Below are 19,969 nucleotides of genomic sequence, written 5' to 3'. Positions count from 1 at the left end.
AAAGATGTGCTTTTGCATTTGAGATGCTGGGCCAAAAACACGGATTGCGTTGGTGTAATTGTGCGACAGCAAGGCGACATGAAAGTGGTGGGTGGCATCATGGAGAAAGGGAGCCGGATTGCAGGCAGTGTTTTTCACCGACAAGGTTGGTGGTCTTTCCTTGGGCTCAATGGGGAGAAGGTGTTTCAGCCAGGTTGCCCAGGGTTTACCTGCAGAGCAACTGGGACAGATATCCCCTCAGCTGGCTTTGTTTAAAATTCAAGGCACCAGCATGCACTAGCAGCCGGGCCTTACTGGCTCCCAGAAGCTGGGCTGACCGAGTGGTGCCAAGGACAGCACGGTCATTTCACCAGCTGAGGATTTTCACAGTCACGTTCATGAACACGGCCACCCATCCGTGCCCAGGCTGCTCCCCTCAGCAGTCAGCAGACTCTCTCAGGTGTTTTAAGAGGAGAATGATCTGCTTTACTCCCCTGCAACACCTTCCTCTTATGAAGGATCAACTCTTTGCCTTTCATCAGCCTTACACACCTTGCAGGAAGCGTTTCTCCTCACCTATCCCCAGCCCAGATCAGGTTCCCTCTCCTGGAGGTCTCTTCTCATTTCAGATTTTGCAGGCAAGACAAAAATACTGAGTCATAAATGGAGATAGTCAAATAAGCATATCAGCCTCAGTTTTTACCAGAACAATAGTTTTTATTCTCTGCCTGCGGAAGCATGTTTCTGTTATTTAAATATTTCAGTAACTGTAAGGCTGGGCTTGAAGACATTTAGGGATTCCTTAAGTCCCAAAAGTAATTTTTCTGTCTCATTTCTAGGTGCCCTACTGATACTCTGGGAATTCTCTGCTTTCCAGGGATTTCAGACTTTCATGCCTCATCCTCCAGGGGCATACAATAAGATCCTGCCTATGCAGAAATTAACTGTCTTTACATTGGACCTCAAACCAGGGCATTTTCAGTCAAAGCATTACATTTACGAGGAGGATCAGGAAACTTTTTTTTTTTTAAACGCCATGCTTACTCAAAACAAAGCAAAACACAGAGATGGATTACTGTGGACTGCTCCTACTGAAGAGTGAGGCATCAGAATGGTGATGGGAGGGCTCGAGCAGTGAACCCAGAAGAGTCGAAGTAGTGAAATAATGCCTATGTCAGGCAGTTCTGCCATACACTGCACACTTCTACATGCTGATTTTTTGTGTATATCTGCATCTGCACACACACACTCCCCACTGTCTGAAGTATGTACGAATATTACTGCAGAACAAAAATACTCTGCTGAAGTTGTTGTGGAATAGGAATATTGACTTTTTGGATAAATAAAATGTCACAAATGGTGCCTATCTTCAGCTGAAAACTTGACATCTCACTGCTCTGTACACACAAAAGATAGTTCACATTTGTGCACACACAGGTATACAAAATTTATGCATGCACCTTTAAAAATCCTTCCTTATATAAAATTGATAGTATGTGGATCATCCTATTACTCCTCCAATCTCAATCTCCCCTTTGCATTTTGAATGGAACATGATACTGGATGGCTCAGGGGTTAAAAAAACCCAACATTATTCAGGGATCTCTCTTGCCACTTTCTTCATTCTACAATATTAACAGCAGATTTGGAGACTGAAAACCAGAATTTGTTCTTTGCTATTTCCTCAAATACCTGGTCAGCCATGGACCAGAATAAAGTAGTTCTGAAAGCCGTTGCAGTTAATGACTTAATATTCTCAGAATAAGGATAATTCTGCCCTGTTTGTACCAAGCTGGCCAGATGACAGAATGTTTGGATTTCACATATGTAGGCATTAACACCTCACATCTGACACTCCATAGGCCAGCATAAGGCACCTACATCTTCACAGTTAACTGACCTACATTTATATGTCTGTATATACATACATATGTTTATATATATATCTATTCTACTCTTCACAAAAACCTTCTCGCTAAAACACATAATGGAGATCACTACAGTACCTCCTCTGGCTGGTTGTGTCATGCTGTATAATGGATGTGACAAGACAGCCTTATAAAACATAGATGGAAACTTCTTTTCTTTATGAGAAAGGGAAAACACTTAGAGCATTTTCCCCCTAGGCAGCAACACAGCAAGCACTAAAATATTTGAAGTACTTACTAACTAGTGGGCTTCTATGGAGTTAAATTGGAATATTGCTCACGTTTCCATTTCACTGGTTTCAGGCAGCCTGACTGCACGCCTCCACCCTCTGATTTTATACCACAGCTATGGCTGAGGAGTAAGACAGTAAAACAATTTATTTTCTTTTTCTCTGAAGATTGTGTGAATCGCAGCATCTGTAACTAGCTATCAGGCCGTTTCACCTTTGGGTCACCAGATGACATTCAATGTAGGTTTCTCCCAGTCTTAGGGTTGTGACAACATGTGTTCCTGGCTTATGTGGGTATCTTCTGAAAAAATGTGGTAGAAGACTGGACTGGCTGACAAAAATCCAACCAAAATCAGCATGTAAAGGATTTTAGGTATTCGGTAGGTGAAATTAGCCCTCACTTAAGCAGGCTTCTGATTCAGGACTTTACTGAAAACACTGGGATGTAAAGCACACGCTTACAGCCGAACATTTGTTAAAGCACTTTCCTACGCTGAAGGCAGTAAATGTTCCTCATTACTCTATTCATCTACTTGTAGACATCTTTTTTTCCGAGTACGCCTGTTAAGTAACTAATTTACAGAAGGTCCTGGGACCAAGAAAATAAAATGTTGGCTTTAAACAAACAGGTTTACCCTGGACAGCTTCAGTTAAATGTATGTCCTATTTTTTTTTCTGCAACACAGGGAGTAATCCATCACTGCTTCAGGTAGCAGGTAACACTAATCATTTTCAAGAATTAACCCCCAAGAACACCCCTGAGCTCCTCCCTCAGGCCAGGATGTGTGGAGCTCAAGCCATAAGGGGAAAGCAGGAGCCAGGAGGACACCATGTGTTGGGGATTTTTGTCAAGAAGTGAAGGGATTATAGAAATTAGGTTGGAAAGAGTTGGAGAAAACAAGCAATGAAGCCAGTTTTACTGTGAATGTGGTAAGTTTAAAGGAATTCTATCTATCTGAAGTGTGTTGCTTTTTTAACAAGTCAGATATTCATCACAGATGGTTACCTTTCCAAAATGGTAGAAGAGTAACATTTGGGAGGTACAAGTAAAATAAGATTCAAACCTAACATCCCTCCCTTTGCCAAAAACTATTAGGAAAATGTGAAACTGAAAGTACTTGATTTTTTTTTTACTCACAGATCCAAATGATAGAAAAATAATACAGGTCAAATGGCAAGGTTACTTACATTCTGAATCTTTTTCAATGAATTCAGGCATTCACATATTTATGTGCAATATGGAAACTATAAATTTATTGCCTCTTCCAATAAGCTTGATTGTGGTAAAGAAGTAATTACTGCTTAGCACTAAAGGTGGCCAGTGCCACTTTCCTATCACTAAAACCAAAATATATTAGATAATCTGTAAGACCCCATCCACTTAGAAGAGAGAGATGTGTCAGGAGGACAAAATGGAGATCTGTAAAATGATAAGAGAGGCATGGAGATAGCCAGTGGGCATCTACTGCTCACCCTGTCTTTCCCTGTAAGAAAAAAAAGGGCATCAAGGGAAATTGGACAGGGCAGGTCAGAAGTGGAGGAATGGGTCTGCTGTGGAAATCCCTGTCTCAGAATGGGGTGCTAGAAGGTGATGGGAATCCCAGGGGAGCCTGGGCACAGCCAGAGGGAAGGAACACTGTGAAGGTTACTACACAAACTGAAATTACAGCTGGTTCAGGAAGCCCCTGAACCACAGATGGTTTTGAGGGTATAGAGGTACTTTGTTAAGTATTGGTATGCTTGTCCTCTCATGCTCATCCTAACACCACTGATTTTTCCTTCATCAGAGAAGGGGTGCAGGAGGTTTTGTCTGAATTTTGTGTTACATTTGATCAAAATAACCTACAATTTAGTGTCAGACTTGTCAAACTGTTCCAGAAAAAAAAAAACTAAAAAAAAAAAAACCCAACCCAAAGCAAACATAAGACCTTGAAAAAAACAAGTTATACCAAAATGCTTCTCTTTGACTCTGCAGTCCCAGAATACTTCAGTTTTCCATTACAGAATCACTTTCCTTCTTGTTTAGAAATCTGCCTGCACAGTTTGGAAGTGATACAGAGATTATTCAGCTCACGGAGTCATAACTGAGGAAAAACATGCACCTCTAAAGTCTTGTAAATCCTTGGGGCAGTTAAGCCTTGGTAAAGTTCCCTGCTCCCCTTCCACTGACAGAAGCACCTGATTGCTTTGGTTTAAAGCCAGCTTAGACATGTGCAGAAAGCACTCCACAGAGCAGCACAGAAACTAAGTGCTATTTGATTAACCTCTCTGGGAAAAGACTCACCCAGATCTGACAGCAGGCTAAGGCTTATGGTGCAGATATCCAGAAGAACATGGTGAGAAAAACAAAAAAATCCCCAACTCAACAAAAAACCTGATGGGGATCTTGTGATCCTTGAGGAGACAGGTAGCATAACAGTGAAGGAGCTACCACTGGTAGTTTCAGTGAAAAGATTTCCTCTTGGCTTCATCTTGCACGGCAAGCAAGTGTCCAGCCTGCCACAGAGGAGCTGTTGGACGAGGGCAAGCTCCTGCCTGTCATGCCAATGCAAAACAAATGCACACAAAAATGGCACAGGTGGAAGAAAAGTTATAGTCTGCTTCAAAGACCTGAAAACAGTTACAAAGAACTGTCTTTGAAGAATCACGTGAATTTTTAAAGCAAGACAGTATTTTCTCCACTCTGCACAGCTGGCAGATATTATTCTCTGTTTATTTAAAGCACACAGATTTTTAGGGCAGCAAGTAAGGAAACAAACAAGCAAAAGAGCTGCTGACATCTCATTTTTCTGTTGCCAGTTCAAGGACATCCACAACTCTGGGGGAAAAGGAGCATCTGGGTTCTGCTAACCATTTCAACCTGCAGTTAGCATAATCCCAAGAAATGATTCCTCATGGAAACGGAAGCTTTCACCAGGGTGGTAGCTTAAACGACCATGTTCACCATGTAGACTTCACATCTCTCGGTAGTGAAATGAAGTCTGTGAATTTGTTTCCTCTTTTGTGGTTCAGCAGTAATGGTTCACAGGAAAGAAAATATTAAAAAAGATAAGAAGCTAATTTTCTCCCTTTTTTTCCCTTCTTTTTTTCCCCTTTCTTTTTTTTTTCCCCACCAGCTTCATTCCCATCTGGTCAATTCTTTTATTGTCCTCTTGTGTTTTAAGAGTAGGAAACTCTCCTGACAGCAACCACGCCTACCAGTTGCAACAATGCAGCCCAGTACTGGCAGCACTTTGCAAAATGCAGTTCTAAACATTTTCTGCTGTTGTAAACGGCATACAAAAGAAATCACAGCACCAGAAGAGGCAGGACGCAGAACTGAAGCAGAGACACTGTTACGGCAGAACAAACACACCTTGCAGGTTGGTGGCAGGATGCCTGCTCCATTGGGATCATCAATGCCCACTTTCATTACTTGCTGCCAGGAGAAGGTGGTGGTGCCCATCGTCCTGCCAAGTGTATCAAACTAGATCACTGTGTGCACTGGAATGACTGTGCTCAGTGAAAATCTTTCTATCATGGGTAGCCACACAGACTCCGTAATTGCAAGCTAGAGGTTTGTCTGGTCTCCCGTTTTGAGCACTGGAAATACGTGTGTTTCAGATTACGGGAAATGACTCCTGCAGCTCCTCTCCTACCCTGCTCCCAGGAGAACGAGAGTCAGTATTTAACCTGAGATACATTTTTCTTCACAGTTACACCATCGACAACATATAAATACAAGCTACTGGCTTTACTCCCCTAGGCATCTTCCTGCAAGACCCTCTCTGTCCCTGAAATGCATGGCCACCTCGCTAAGCTTTGTGTCACTTAAAACAAGAGCCAGGAGCAATTTCCCTGTGTCTGTATACTGCAATCCAGCTTCTGAATTCAAGGAAACTGCATTCTTTGCTCCTATATAGCATTTGAGAGACTGCCACCCTTTTTCACTCTTACAGTCTCCCTGCGCAGGAGGCTTATTACCTAAAGCACAGATTCTTGATTTCAAGTGCCCTAAGCACCTATGACCTTGGTGGCTCACCTTACCGAACCCTCTCCCTACCCAAAAAAAGCAGATTTCTAGGTGGGACGCAGGGACAGCAGGAGTACAAGATGCTGCTGCAATGATTTCCCTGTATCTTCCATATACCCACATACCTTACGACAAAGCTGTGGCCATTTCCATCACCCCGAGCAACAAGCAGATGGATTCTTTAGGAACGAACAACAGGCGTTCCCAATTGCACAGGTACAGCAGATGAATGCCTGAGGTGAACAGGTGAAACCCACCTAAAAGATAATGGCTGAGTTTAGCTCTCTTCCTCATGCTTGCTCTTTCCATGGGTGTATGCACAGCAGGAAGCTAAGGAGAGATTGCAGACAAAGTGAATGGTTAATAATCAGGTATGCCCTTCGCTTCCTCTCTTGTGAAACCAGTTTAAAGTGGAGATTGCTGCCATAAGGGTTGATTCTTGTATTGACAGCTTGCCACAGCATGCAAGAAATGTCTTGGCATGTTGGTTTTGGACACAGACTAGACTTAAGTGACAGAGGCAGACCCTGGTCAGGAAGTAAGCAGAACAGCCTGGAAGTTATGGAAACGCTTTGTTTCTCATATATTGAACTGGCTTCTGCTTAGGAATCTGGACAGGGTGGATTGATGGGCTGAGGCCAATTGTATGAGATTTAACAAAGCCAAGTGCCAAGTCCTGCACTTGGGTCACAACAACCCCATGGAACGCTACAGGCTTGGGGAAGAGCGGCTGGAAAACTGCCTGGGGGTGCTGGCAGACACCCGGATGAACATGGGCCAGCAGTGTGCCCAGGTGGCCAAGAAGGCCAACAGCATTCTGGCTTCCATCAGGAACAGTGTGGCCAGCAGGAGGAGGGAAGTGATTGTCCCCCTGTACTGAGCACTGGTGAGGCCGCACCTCGAATGCTGTGTGCACTTTTGGGCCCCTCAGTACAAGAAAGACATTGAGTTGCTGGAGCGCGTCCAAAAGCTGGTGAGGGATCTGGAGCACAAGTCTTATGAGAAACAGCTGAGGGAACTGGGGTTGTTTAGTCTGGAGAAAAGGAAGCTGAGGGGAGACCTCACTGCTCTCTACAGCTGCATGAAAGGAGGTTGTAGTGAGGTGGATGTCGGTCTCTTCTCCCAAGTAGCAAGTGATAGGACGAAAGGAAATGGCCTCAAGTTGCGCCAGCAGAGGTTGAAATTGGAATTTAGGAAAGATTTCTTCTCCGAAAGGGTTATAATGCACTGGACCAGGCTGCCCAGGGCAGTGGTTGAGTCACCATCCCTGGAGGTATTTAAAAGATGTGTAGACATCGTGCTTAGGGACATGGTTTAGTGGTGGACTTGGCAGTGCCATGTTAACAATTGGACTCAATGATCTTAAAGGTCTTTTCCAACCTAAATGATTCTATGACTCTCTAAGGGGAAGGCAAAATCAATTCCAGAGAGTTGAACCCTCAGAGTGAAGAAAGAAAATCCCCTTAGGCCAGAAATACATTGGCTTTCATTGCAGCCTTGCATCCATTTTCTCTACTAGTGAGTGTCAGAGAAGTTATTTGCTTATGTACAAGAATGGGGTGGTTTGAATGAAAGAGAGATACAGCTCCCCGTAACTACCTCAAGTGCTCCAGGTAAAGGAGCAAACGTTTCTGGCCGCATCCCCCTGTCTTGCTGATTTTGTGAGCTTTTGACAAAGCTGCCCAAGAGGAGAAAGGATCCTCTCTAGTGAAGACAACAATCCAGTAAGGGGGTGCAGCAAACACTTCAATTGCCCTGCATGTTTATAATTATAGCTCCCTGGTCACCGAATGTAACCACCACGATGCACACAGACAATGACTGCTTAATTAAAATCACCATGCATCTTAAACAGCAAATAAAAGGATGGCACTGCTCCTGGAACAACAGCTCTTAATAAAAAGTGATGAAGGCGGGAAGGAATTTCCTTTTGAAAAACTCCCTCATTAGCATTTTTGAAAGGGGACACAATGGAAAAATGTCTCATTGAGATGATGAAGTGAAATTATTTTAGGAGAAAACATGGTTCCTCTCATATCCCATGGGGAAATTCCCACTTTGATGGAGCAGTCATCCCCATTTTGATGCAACTGAGATTTTACCTTCAGTACCCTCCTTTCACCGAATGCCACTGGGTCACTGGAAGCAGCGTTTCAGGTCTAGAAGAACCCATGTGCATTTTTGACCAGGCCACCACCATAATGAGTCCTTGAAGTACAAAAAGGTTTAGTGGACCTTCCTTCTTTCCTCTGAAGTCTGAACTGAAACTGAACATGGGCTGAGACCTACAGATGCTGCTTCCCTTTGGTCACTGACAGGAATAAAGCCACACTTTCCCATACATCTACAATTTGATCAACGGTGTCAGGCTCTTAAACTGCTGCTGAGAGGTGCCTAGGGTCACTGCAGTTTTGAGTGTCTTTTCTGGGAGATGTGACAATGGATCAGACAGATGTCCTATGAATGCCAAATTCCCACCTCTTATTAACTCCACATCAGCTTTTCTTCCAAAGCTTCCGAGTTTTTACACTAACCCTGAAAATGGGTAAGTGCCCAGGACCACTTGAGTGCTGTAGTGACCTTCTCTGTGGCATCAATTATTTTTGGAATACAAAATGCTCAAAAGACTGTACAGAGCACATTTTTACTATAAATCATTAAACAGACAGATTTATACATCAGTCTGGATAATTCTTAATATCAGTCATAAATGATAGGCCGCTGAACTTCATTACCTAGTATCTGCTACAGCTAACCTCCAGTTCATGTGTAGAGCTTGCTAGCACTGACTTTGTTCTCCTGTAGACTGAGCTAGATGAAAATTCAGTGTCTTCATCTAGTAAATTATTTTTCTTCATAAAAGTAAGGTAGAATTTTCTAGATAATGTTGCATAGAACAAATACTGAAAATTTCTCTCTTTCCTCTTACAAAACCTGCAAAATTCTGAAAGAAGCTACTTTTAGTCAACTATTTTTTTCTGTCTTTTTCTTAAAAATATATTTTTGTTAAAGAATGTTAAGCAGACTTTGGTCTAAGTTTTCATTCATAAAAATATACAACAGGAGTTTTCTTTAAGCTGAGTAGACTATTTGTAGAAAACCAGTTCATTAACTTTCTGTACTCTCATGTTGCCACTAATTGGTCTTGCTTTAAATCCATGCTGTTCAATGTACATCCTTTCACTGTTTGCTGCTGAAAAGAAGAAAGACAGGATTTGGTCGATATGGGCTTAATTTAGCCAGATTTCTACAGCTCCAAATAAAAGTGTGTGTCTCTTCTTCACCTTAAGGCCCTATATACTCCTGAAATATCTCTTCAGACTTCCAAATAGGACATTGTAAAGGATGGGGAAACATCTCTGACTGCAGCAAGGTGATGAATGTGCAGAGAAACATCTATACAAGACCTACAAAGCAGGTGCTGATTGTAATATTACGACAACCATGAAGCCATTTCTAACTCTTGCATTAAGAAACTAAAAATAAATCATGAAGTTTTTAAGTCAAGGCATCCAAGGTGAAGCTGTGATTCCTTATGCTGGTTTCCCCCTAAGCAAGTGCCTGGTGAGGATCTTTATGCATTATTTTTCACTTGGTGAGAACTTAGACTAGAATCACCAAGACTGCGTTTTCAGCAGTTTGTTTTCCCTCTTTAATTAATTTTAAATAAAATCACCCATATGACAGACATCCCCACCTTATGCAACTTAAAACTTCCCCAAGACAGAGCATATTAAGTGGGAAGAAGAAATGGGATTTTCTGCAGTGGAAAAGGAACAAACTGGTCTGGCTGGTGAGCACAGAACAATGGCTAGGATGTGCAGGGATGACACTGGTGCTAATTCTGGTACTTGAATCACATCCAGCTCAAAAACCCTTTCTTTAAGCTTTTGTCTAGCACTGGCTATGAACTAAGGATACTCACACCGTTTGATGCTCGGGGATCTGCTGATGTAAGTTGCAGCTGCTGGTGAGTTTGAGTCCTAACTTCTACGTTCTGGAAGGGAAAGACTGCCTTGTTTTACACCAAAAAAAAAGAGGGAGAGGAACTTCCCTACAAGCACAGTGGGATGCAATCGAGAGCCTGAGACTTGCCACCTTCCAGCTGCTAGATCCTTTCAAACTGGTGTTGCTAATGAGATGAGACACCAGTTCACAAATCACTGTTCTGGCTAAGTTTCCATTTCTTTCTGAAGTGGTCATAAGGGGCTCGATTCCTCTTGCTTTTTGACCAGCCTTGCAGATCCCATGTATTTGCGCCTTGTGAAGACCTGCACAGGTCTGAGAGGGCACCAGTGCCCCTCTTCAGTTAGGGGAATTCTCCCTGCTGAGTCCTGGAGCCTGATGGGGTTGCTGGACATGCCATCCCTGCCTCCTCTCCTGTTCATCGTGGACTCACATTACTCTAACACAAGTCCATAGAGACACCAGAGACCATAAATGACAAACATGATCGTGACTGAGAGGGTGGATACATCTATGTGCTTGGCAAAAACGCATGCTCAGTGTCTGATCTAGGTATGCTAAACATCCTACCCAGCCTCAGCCTTGGCATCTTGCCTATGCAACACATAAAAGAACCGGCTTCATCTCCAACCAGATTACTTGTGGAAAGCTAATTTAATCTGACAGGTGTAGGATCACATGCCTCAACACCAAACCTTAGCAGTACGTGGGAGGTATTACTGCTATGTCATTCCTTTAGGTCAGGCATCCCAACACTTTCTTTGTGAACAGGGAACAGTTGGGACTCTACGCTACAGATTGCATAACAAATTCATCTGCCAGCCTTCTCCCTGCACCATCAAAGGCAGAGATCACCAAAGGCAGAGACCACGCTGGTTCTGGCAACATGAACAGACCCCACAGCATCTTCCCACCAGTGTGTCACCTTAAGTAAGGAGGAATGGATAAGCACACAAAGCCTGCAAAACATGTCCCCTTGGCTCTCAAGGGATGGGTTAACTGCAGATCCTCAGGGCAGGGTGCTCATATTGCAGCAACAGTGGCTTCAGGCAGGATGCAGACAAGTGCACAGCATCAGTCTGCTGCACTGACGGGGAGACCTGGGGTGGTGCAACAAGAAAACACAGTCTAGAACTGGCTACTTTAATGCTCGGCTCTAGAACCCAGATCCATTTATAAAGGGGTAAATTTCTGCCGTGCTGTCGAAGGTTCCAACCCCCTTCAGAAAACTGCCTGCATTTCTCTGTGATTTGCACCCCTGCTGTAAGGTGTATTTGGGAATTCACAGCTTCAGGGTCATCTCAGCGACCCACAGACTGCTGTATGGTTTGTGCAGCTCTGTCTGCACAAGTCTCAGAGCGTGGGGAGGGTTGGAGCAACATAGCCTGGAAAATTTGGATTAATTTCACACTTAGCTGACACACCTGACAGGTTTATAAAACTGTAAACCATTTGAATGGCTTATTAAACAGCAAACAGTGTGCAAAAAAACCCCAACCAAACAAAAAAAAAACCCAACATGCAGATACCAGAAGAGGCTTCAGGGATATGTGTTGATTATTGCCTCCTTCTGCCCATTTCCTCCAGCCAGAGAAACATGGCCTTGTCTCCTGAACCCCAACAAGATGCCACATGGGTACTGTTTAACTGCTCCTGTGCAACTCCTCTATCTTTGCCTGGGCCTTCTGGAGACCTCTGTGCTAAGAAGGTCTTATTATTCTATAAATTCAAAACAGTTCTCTAATTTCAAAACAGTTTCTGTCCTCCTTCCATGGGCATTTCTGTCAGTTTTGCTCTTCTGCAAGCTTGAAAACGCATCTCTGCAGCAATTCCTCCCAGGAAACTGAAGGAGGGAGAAGATGCAACTGCAGATGGGTCCCCTCCCAAAAGTTACATTCTTTCTTCCTCCAGTTGTTACTCTATCCTTACACACACCTGAGCTTCCTCAAAGAAGGTCAGATCCTTCTCTACGGCTGCCCCAGGAGGTTCATTACCCTTCCTTCAGGCCTTATTTTTTTAAGATGGGTAGCTTAGTCACCTCCAGGGATTTAGGCAACAAAAAGTCAGTGAATTGTCATAATCTGCTGCTGTCTTCAATCTTTTGCTGTGCACATCCCTGTAGTAGTCCCCGGTGAAGGACTTGCTTTCATTTCTGCTATGTGAAATGTGTATTTCTCTTTATTCAGCTCCTGCATTAAAGTGCAAAATACAGCTTGTGGGCAGGTTGCAATATTTTATTTGGTTTGTACATTCTGACCTCCTGCAGGAGCCTGTAGAAGAAGTGAAGGTCTGATCTCCTAAACTGGCTGCACTGTTGAAGCCATAGAACAGCAGAGCAGCAGGCTCCGAGGAGCCTATCCTCCATGCAGCCTCTCTTCAGCCTGAGAGGCATCAACGTGGGAGATCTCTGACCCTTTAAACCGAAAGACCTTAAGAAACATGCTCAAAAGGCAAAAGATTTTGAAGAATGTTGGCCAAGAGAGACGGAATGCATCACACAAATTCAAGCACCTGCCTCTCATACTCCAGTGTAAGGTCACTTTGTCACTGAACTCAACATGGTATTTGCTTCACCCTTGTGCTAAACTAAATAAACCAGCATAGTGTACGCTCCCTGCATTTAACAGCATGGTGAAAAGTTCAGACAGCAAAAAGCTGCCTTGCTCTATAAGCAACACTTAATGGTATCTGCTCTTGGTCGCCAGGTTGCTCCACAGCTTCTTTAGTCTGCAAGCCCCTCATGGCAGAGACAATCTCTCTGTTCTGTATTAGCGCAAAATCTACCACAAAGAGGTACTAGTTCCTGCCTTGGGTCATTATGTTATGACAGCAGCAGCCTTGCAGCTAGACCTAACCAACTGTGCACAAGACTTCCGTGCAAACTAAATGGATTCCCAAATCCAGAGCCCAGATGGATCAAAACCTGGCTTTTTTTGAGTTTTTGTGGCTCTGATCCTTGGACAGGTATCTTGCAGAAATGTAGCACTGTGTTCCTCCAGGAAGAAACAACCAGAATGTACCTGAGCTTCTCCTCCTCTCACATTTAATTATGTGAGTACAAGCACAGTGGAAGCTCAAGGAAGAGCATATAGCTTCTGTAGTTAAACTCTAACTGTATTCAGCAGTGCTACAGATGGACACTGATAAAATCAGGATGTTTTCTAACTGTCAAGGGAGAAGATTCCTGAGGTGGTGGCTCATAAAAGCAGGGAGAACTGATTTTCCACAAAGACCTGCTCAGGACTTATAACTTGTTTATATGATTCAAGCTTTTTTTTTTCTGTTGAAGGACACTGGTTTGACACTCCATCAAGCTCTAAGTAATAACATAACTGTTAAAGAAAACGGTAGTACTTTAAGCGTATTATCACTGGGATTTTCAAATTGCGTGGCCCATTGTCTTTAATATGAACAGAATGAGGTCACCGTTTGCACATCTGCAGTGCATGCTCTTCCAGTGCACCAGAATAAACTTCACAGGCTCCATCAATGATCTGGCAAGCATTGCCTCCCGTACCACTGAAATGATCTGTGATCCACTTTTGACAAGGATCAGCTTGCTTGCAATACCACCCTTCTTACAGCCCCTAGAAATAATAGATTTTTCCCATCCGTAGTCTACAGTCACAGCAACTAAAACATTAAAAATGACAAGCTGTAAGACTAGCTACATACCACAAAGAAAAGAGGGCACAGCACTAAGCTCTTAAAGCAAGCTGAGTTTTGCTTGGCAGAGTAAGCGCACTGCCACTAAAATCAGATCATGGCGAGACCGCTGGTAGTCATGCTGCTGAACTGCAAGCTTCTGTCCCTGAAATGCTGGGAGTTTCCTAGGTATCCCTCCACCCAAGCAAGGACTGATTTACAGCAGTGCTCCAGCATGAAGACAGTTCACAACGAGTTCACTGCTGAGCAGGATGCTCTGCGAGGTGAATGATGCAGGCTGACGGTGAGGTGCTATTGATCAGTTCAAGCCACTGTGCTCTCCACAGCCCCCCGAAAATCAAATGTACAAAACTCCCTGTTGCCAAGAAAGGATGGGGGGAGGGGACCTGTGTCCCCTTTTTGCTAGCAGACAGCCTACAACAGCTCATAAGATCTCATGAGCATGGCTGGGGCATGGGCTGTGCTGGTAACAATCAGCAATATCGCAAGCTCTTTCACAATATTTGTCTGAAGTGGAAAATTGTTGGATTCCACTAGTGAATAAAGTGTTTCATCTGCAGGTGTCCACACTTTCTCAGTCTGGGCTTGGTTGGAAGAAAAACTGACCCTTTGTCATCCTCCAAAAAACCCTAAATCAAATCTTCTTCCATCTAGCTTTTCCTAGTGAGAACTAAACCTAAATAATCATATTCCCTGGACTAGACTTATGTAGGACAAAACACAATTTGTAGTTTAGGCTAGTACTAAACATCACCTGAAGGGGCAGCCTGGAGAGGGCAAGAGTTTTGAGTTTACTTTTGCCAGGTGGTAGGAGAGCTGTAAGCATCATAATATCTAGGACCTCCTTCTGCAGATATCTCTACTTAAAATCTGGCTTGTGCTTCTGCTCTCGGGAAAAAAATAGTGGCTTAAATAAGCCTGTTCCTGCTCATCCCTGTGGTGAGCAAAAGCACTCAAAACCACCACTGACCACTATGAAACAGAGCACTTTCATGGAAAGAAGGGAAAAAAATACAAATGACAGAATAGAAGGTACACATCATAGAAGGAACATTTTGAACTAAAGGTTAGGAAACCAGTGCTCTTCCACCAGGTACCTTCAGGCCCAAAATCTGCTCTGCTGCATACCGTGGTAAGCATTAGCTCAGCAACACTACTGAAAAGAGCAAGACCTTTCCTAGAATTGTTTATTTGGATCCAAGCAACCCTACACAACCACACATGCTCCCTTATATGACCTCCTTCTCCATAACATGTTAAACATGGTTCTCATGGTCCTTCCTTGAGAAATAAAGGTAACTATTTAGCATAACTCTGCAAAGCACATACTCAGTTAATTATTTGACTGTAACAGCTATGCAAAATAGTTATGTGCAGCTGGAACACAGCAGGATCTTGGTTGCCACCTACAGAATATACAGTTTGCCCCCCATAATCCACCCTTTTCTTCAGGAGCTTCTACTTCAATGGCAGAAAGCCAAGGGAGAATCCAGAGTGACGCAATACAACACTTTGTTATTATTGGCTCCTTTGCTCAGTATTCCAGGCCTGAATTGCAGGAGATTATTCTGGCAGAGGGGCTTGTAGCAACAGCTGGATCCCATGTCACTCCTCCGGAGCAGGAGCATACCCCATAGCAGAACTTGTCATTTAGCTCCAGATAATACCTGGACAGGCTGACAACTGAAAGCAAGAGAAAATGCTTGAGGGGTCTCTACTTTTTCGCACAAGCTATTCATGCTTCGGGAAGTTGCACAAGGTGAGAAAAGCCGCTAGGAACCATGCGGAACTCTTCTCATCACACAGCAGCATGGCTGGAGGGAAATACCCTGAGGTGTCAACGGTGCAGAGAATCTGAGCTCGGAAGGGGAATCAGTGAGAGCATCTAAGCTCCTAAAATAGGAAACTTAAAAGAAATTATGATTCCTGGATCCATTATTTCTTTTTTGCCTTTGGAGCTCCACAATGCTACGCTGTTCCTTGCATATAAGATTGTGTTTCATCCTTAGCAAATATAATACATGCACAAAAGCAGCAAGCATAGTTTCTTCCAAGTCTCTCCTCACAACACTATTCTTTAGGAGCCAATGTAGTTAACTAGGTTGGAGTACAAAATGATGTTCTGCTTCCTGCTTTTGGTTTAGCACTTCTACTATTTATAGCACCATTCTAAGAACTGGAAATATGTTTTGATAAATAAACCATTTTCTAGGCAGGGACACAAACATTGAATCAGTCTATTCACATTAATGTCACGAGAATCATCACATCCAAACCAGTCCAGGGCAAAGGTCACTGCAATGCATATTTTCTGTTTGTTACCAACAATTTATTCTGTTTGCGTGAGGCAATCAAAGGTTTGGGCTAGACTCTGAGGCCATGCGTATCCACACTTTAATCCCATTGCCAGGGTTTATGCCTCAGGTCTGTACTTTACTGAAAGACGCTGTTTGTTTTCCTGTAGCTAGCCATGGTCAGAGCTGGGTAGTCTATAGATCACACAGCTCACATTCCTCCTCCTGGAAGGCATTTCGTAAGCTGCAATTTTCAGCAGCAGTCTTGAACACCGATTTAAAAATTTCCACAGGCAAAAAATCCTGGTCCTGCTCTGCTCAGTGTAATAGATGCCTATTTTGTGTTAAGCCTTTCATCTTCGAGGGCCTTCAAGATTTGGAAACCATAAGATGGGGGATATAAAAACACTTTCAAGAGCAAAACTTTCTGTATAGACAAAAAGACTGGGAAACACACTTAGATTACAAAAAATTATTTTATGTCTTACATCTCATAATATTTTTCCTGAACCCTAGTCTTCAGACAACTCCCTACCATCTTAAAACTTAAAGAAGAAAAATTCCATGGACAAACACACATCACTCTTGAAGAAGAGCATGTAAGAAAAGCAAACGAAGAAATGACCACGACATGGCAAATTTCACAGCACATGTCAATTTTCCCAATTGCCCACACTATGATTCCTTTACTTACACCAAAATCCCTTTTTGGTATTTGAGTAATGCAACTCAGAACAATGGTTCATGTGTAGCCTTAAGTTTATTACTTCCTTTTTCCTTACTTGATTAAGGAAGGTCTTGAGAGGTTTTTTTTCCAGTGATATCAGCTGGCCCAAAAAATATTGTTTTGTTTTCTTCTGACACATGGATGCATTCATATGTGTTCCTGAACAGATACATAGAAGCTGCTAGAAAAGTCTTTTTGCTAAATTGCAGAATTGCTGCCCGCCTATTACAAACACACTGCAGTATCACCTTCTTTTCCTTTTTCATATGAGCAGAATTATTCCCTGACAATCTGCTTTAAATGCTGGGGAAGATGACTAACTGTCTGCAACATAAGATGGCTGTCTTCTGCGTACCTACCTTTGCTCAGAGAGGACTGACCTGGAACTAAACACAGACAAGGACTGAACCCCTTTTTGCAAATGGGCCTGTGTTCATGGTGCTTAAAATAATAATTAAAGAAGGGACCTCTCAAAAATTCAACACTTTCACTTTTTACTTGTGTATTTTCAGCATGGTCCCACTTCAGCTGAAAATGCAGTGTATTAGTGTTCCCTGGGGACAGTGAAGTGCCCTATGGCATTCCTTAGGGGCCACTGGATGGCACCAGCATCCAAAATATCACTGCCAGCCCAGCATTTGTTGGGCCAAGGGAAAAACCTTGGCTCTCAAAAAACCACTAAAACCAGCAGCCTCTTGGCAACCTGCAACACTCTTCCATCTCTGCCAAAATTGCATAGGCCAGAGGAAAAGTGACCTAAACCACTGCAAAATGTCACTTAATTGTTTACCACAGCTACACACCAGGAATTTGGGCTGCACCAAATCTCTTTTGGGATTTGTGGCCATAATGCTGTACTGGAAAAGTAATTTAAGAAATAGATTAATTCTGCTGTCTGTTGGATGGATGCAGTTCCCTATGCACTGGGTCGGGGGAGCAGAGAATAAATGAAAGTAGTTTGCCACTATCTTCTTTTGATCCATGCATTAGAAATGGTCCACCTGCTCCTGCTCTATTAGTACTTGCATCAAACCCTGGGGGTTTTTTTGTAAGCAAAGATGATATTGGAATGTGGGGGAAATTATGCTGGACTAAAGTGAGAGAAGCAGCCTGCTGCTGCCCATGCTCCAAATGGTGTTGATGGAGATGCTCATAGCAAACCTTCTCACTGGCATTTGAAGAATTAGGCTCTATACTTTCATTTCAGTATCTTGCCTTAGAAAAGGTGCTTGATGTCTGATTCAGCTTTGTCCTTCACTGAGAGATAAAACAAGAAATGTGGATTTTTTTTTTTTTCCTACAACACTGGAGATACCCTGGAGATGCTAGAACTGGGACATTTCTCTTGAATGATCAACAAATGTCTAGGTGGCTTGTGGAAATTATTTTAAATGTGGAGTCTATGGAGCAGTCATGGCTGACTGGCAAACTCGCTTCACTACATCAACAGAACAGGATCTCTGCCAAGTGCTTAAAGCTCTAGGAGAAATCCATTCTTTCCAATGAAACTGCAGCCAGGGGAGCAACGTGCCACCCTTTTGTACCCACTCAACAGGAGTCATTCTTCACTTTGCTTCATGTGACAAATAAGGAAAGCTGTCTTACATTTAATGTTCTCAGGATAGACGCTAAGTCCCAGTGAATGGCACATTTCAAAATGTGAGCCTGTCCTTCAGCAACTGCTTTGTGTGTAAAGAGCCAGAAATAGTGGGAGAAGGAGGAGGAAGGCATGGTGAAAGAAAAGATGGTAAGTAACAGTTAAAGCAGACAAAAGGACACTGTTTCTGAGTGCAAATGACACACAGCTGGTTTACAGCTGCACTGTGTTCCCCTAGAAGGTATGGCACTGGGGAGACGCAGTAACACTCTTGTCAGGATGGTGCCACAGACTGGATGGACTGAATGGCCCTTTTCTCCGATAAAAATGACAATAAAAAACCTATGAGCTCCCTGCAGCCTTGTGTGTTGTGAGACAGGCCATCACATGGAAGACAGCAGGCAGACCACAGCTTTGCTTTCAAGGGATGCACAGAAGAAAGGCTTGGAGGAACACCCCAAACCCTGATCTCGAGGACTGACCAGAGGCATTTCAGACAGGGATTTGGAAGCAAAGACGAGGATATTAAAGCCTGCTGCAAAGCAAGCTGGAACTAATGGCAAGCTTCCCCTTGAATTTGGCAGGCTTGAGACCAGTCTTCCTGTCATTTCCTTAAGCTCACAATGTCAAAGCCTGGCTCTCTACATTTTTTCATCTCCACCTCCTTCCCTTCCCACCTGATGAATAACTGCATGAGCCTCCCGAAGGCTGCACACCGATTTCATCCTCACCCCTCTCTTTCTCTCTTGTCTCCGACCACACATCAGTGTCAGTGCCTCTGTTTGTCATTTCCTTCTTCCTGTAATTATAATCAGAATTCGCTGGGATAAGATGTGGTGATTATGTGTTCAAAAGCTTTTAACAACAAGTACCCTGCTGTGTGTCTGCCCCACTTAAGGCAGCTCTTGTGCATTCATGTGAGTCCCTCTGGCCTCCCTGAGATAGGCGTCTAGCCACTACTCGAAATGGGGCCATGGTCTATAAATTGCAGTGGCACCAAACCCAAAAGCAAGATCCCTGGGCACGTGTTTCGTTGTCTGAGACGACAGATGAAAAATGATAACATTTATTGAACAGAAACTACTCCTGAGACACAAAAATCATCACTTCTGCAACAGAAGCAGCAGAGGATTTTAAACTTTTCTGTCAGGGTGAAGTCTGGAGGCTCCTCCTTTAAGCTATTTACCCTTTAATGCTATTCCTGATGTGATACAGTAGTCTAACTGGGCTCACATATGACAAATTCTACCAGCTATAAAAAGCTTCAAAAAGTGCAGCCATGAAACCCAGGAATGTAATTTTTTTTTCCCACCAGGAGTACATCATGAGCCACTCCGAGTGCAGATGTCAACAGCTCCTTTGTTGCATTCCTCCCAGAAGACTCAAAGCTGGGAAAAGTCAAAAGCACCAGCTTCTTCCTTCTGACATTGTGCAAGAGCTTTTGAGGTTTGGCTATTAGCAGCCTCGTTTTGCAAACTGTTTATTCCCAGAAGCATTCGTTCCCCACGCTAAGGTCAACCAGGGGTTTCCTCAAGGCAGCTCAGCCATTGCCATTGCTGCTGGGAGGGCC

General features: G+C 43.4%; 1 protein-coding gene across 3 annotated transcripts in view; it reads right to left on the bottom strand.

The window, feature by feature from the left end:
* PALM2AKAP2 (PALM2 and AKAP2 fusion) overlaps positions 1-19,969 on the bottom strand; it is a 275,724-nt gene that overhangs the window by 231,632 nt on the left and 24,123 nt on the right. The gene's annotated exons all lie outside the window — the stretch shown is intronic.

The sequence above is a fragment of the Chlamydotis macqueenii genome, chromosome Z, assembly GCF_036417535.1.
Source record: "Chlamydotis macqueenii isolate bChlMac1 chromosome Z, bChlMac1.mat, whole genome shotgun sequence".
NCBI classification, from domain to species: domain Eukaryota; kingdom Metazoa; phylum Chordata; class Aves; order Otidiformes; family Otididae; genus Chlamydotis; species Chlamydotis macqueenii.
The sequence above is the reverse complement of the archived record's forward strand: the minus strand, read 5'-3'. Positions and strand labels throughout refer to the sequence as shown.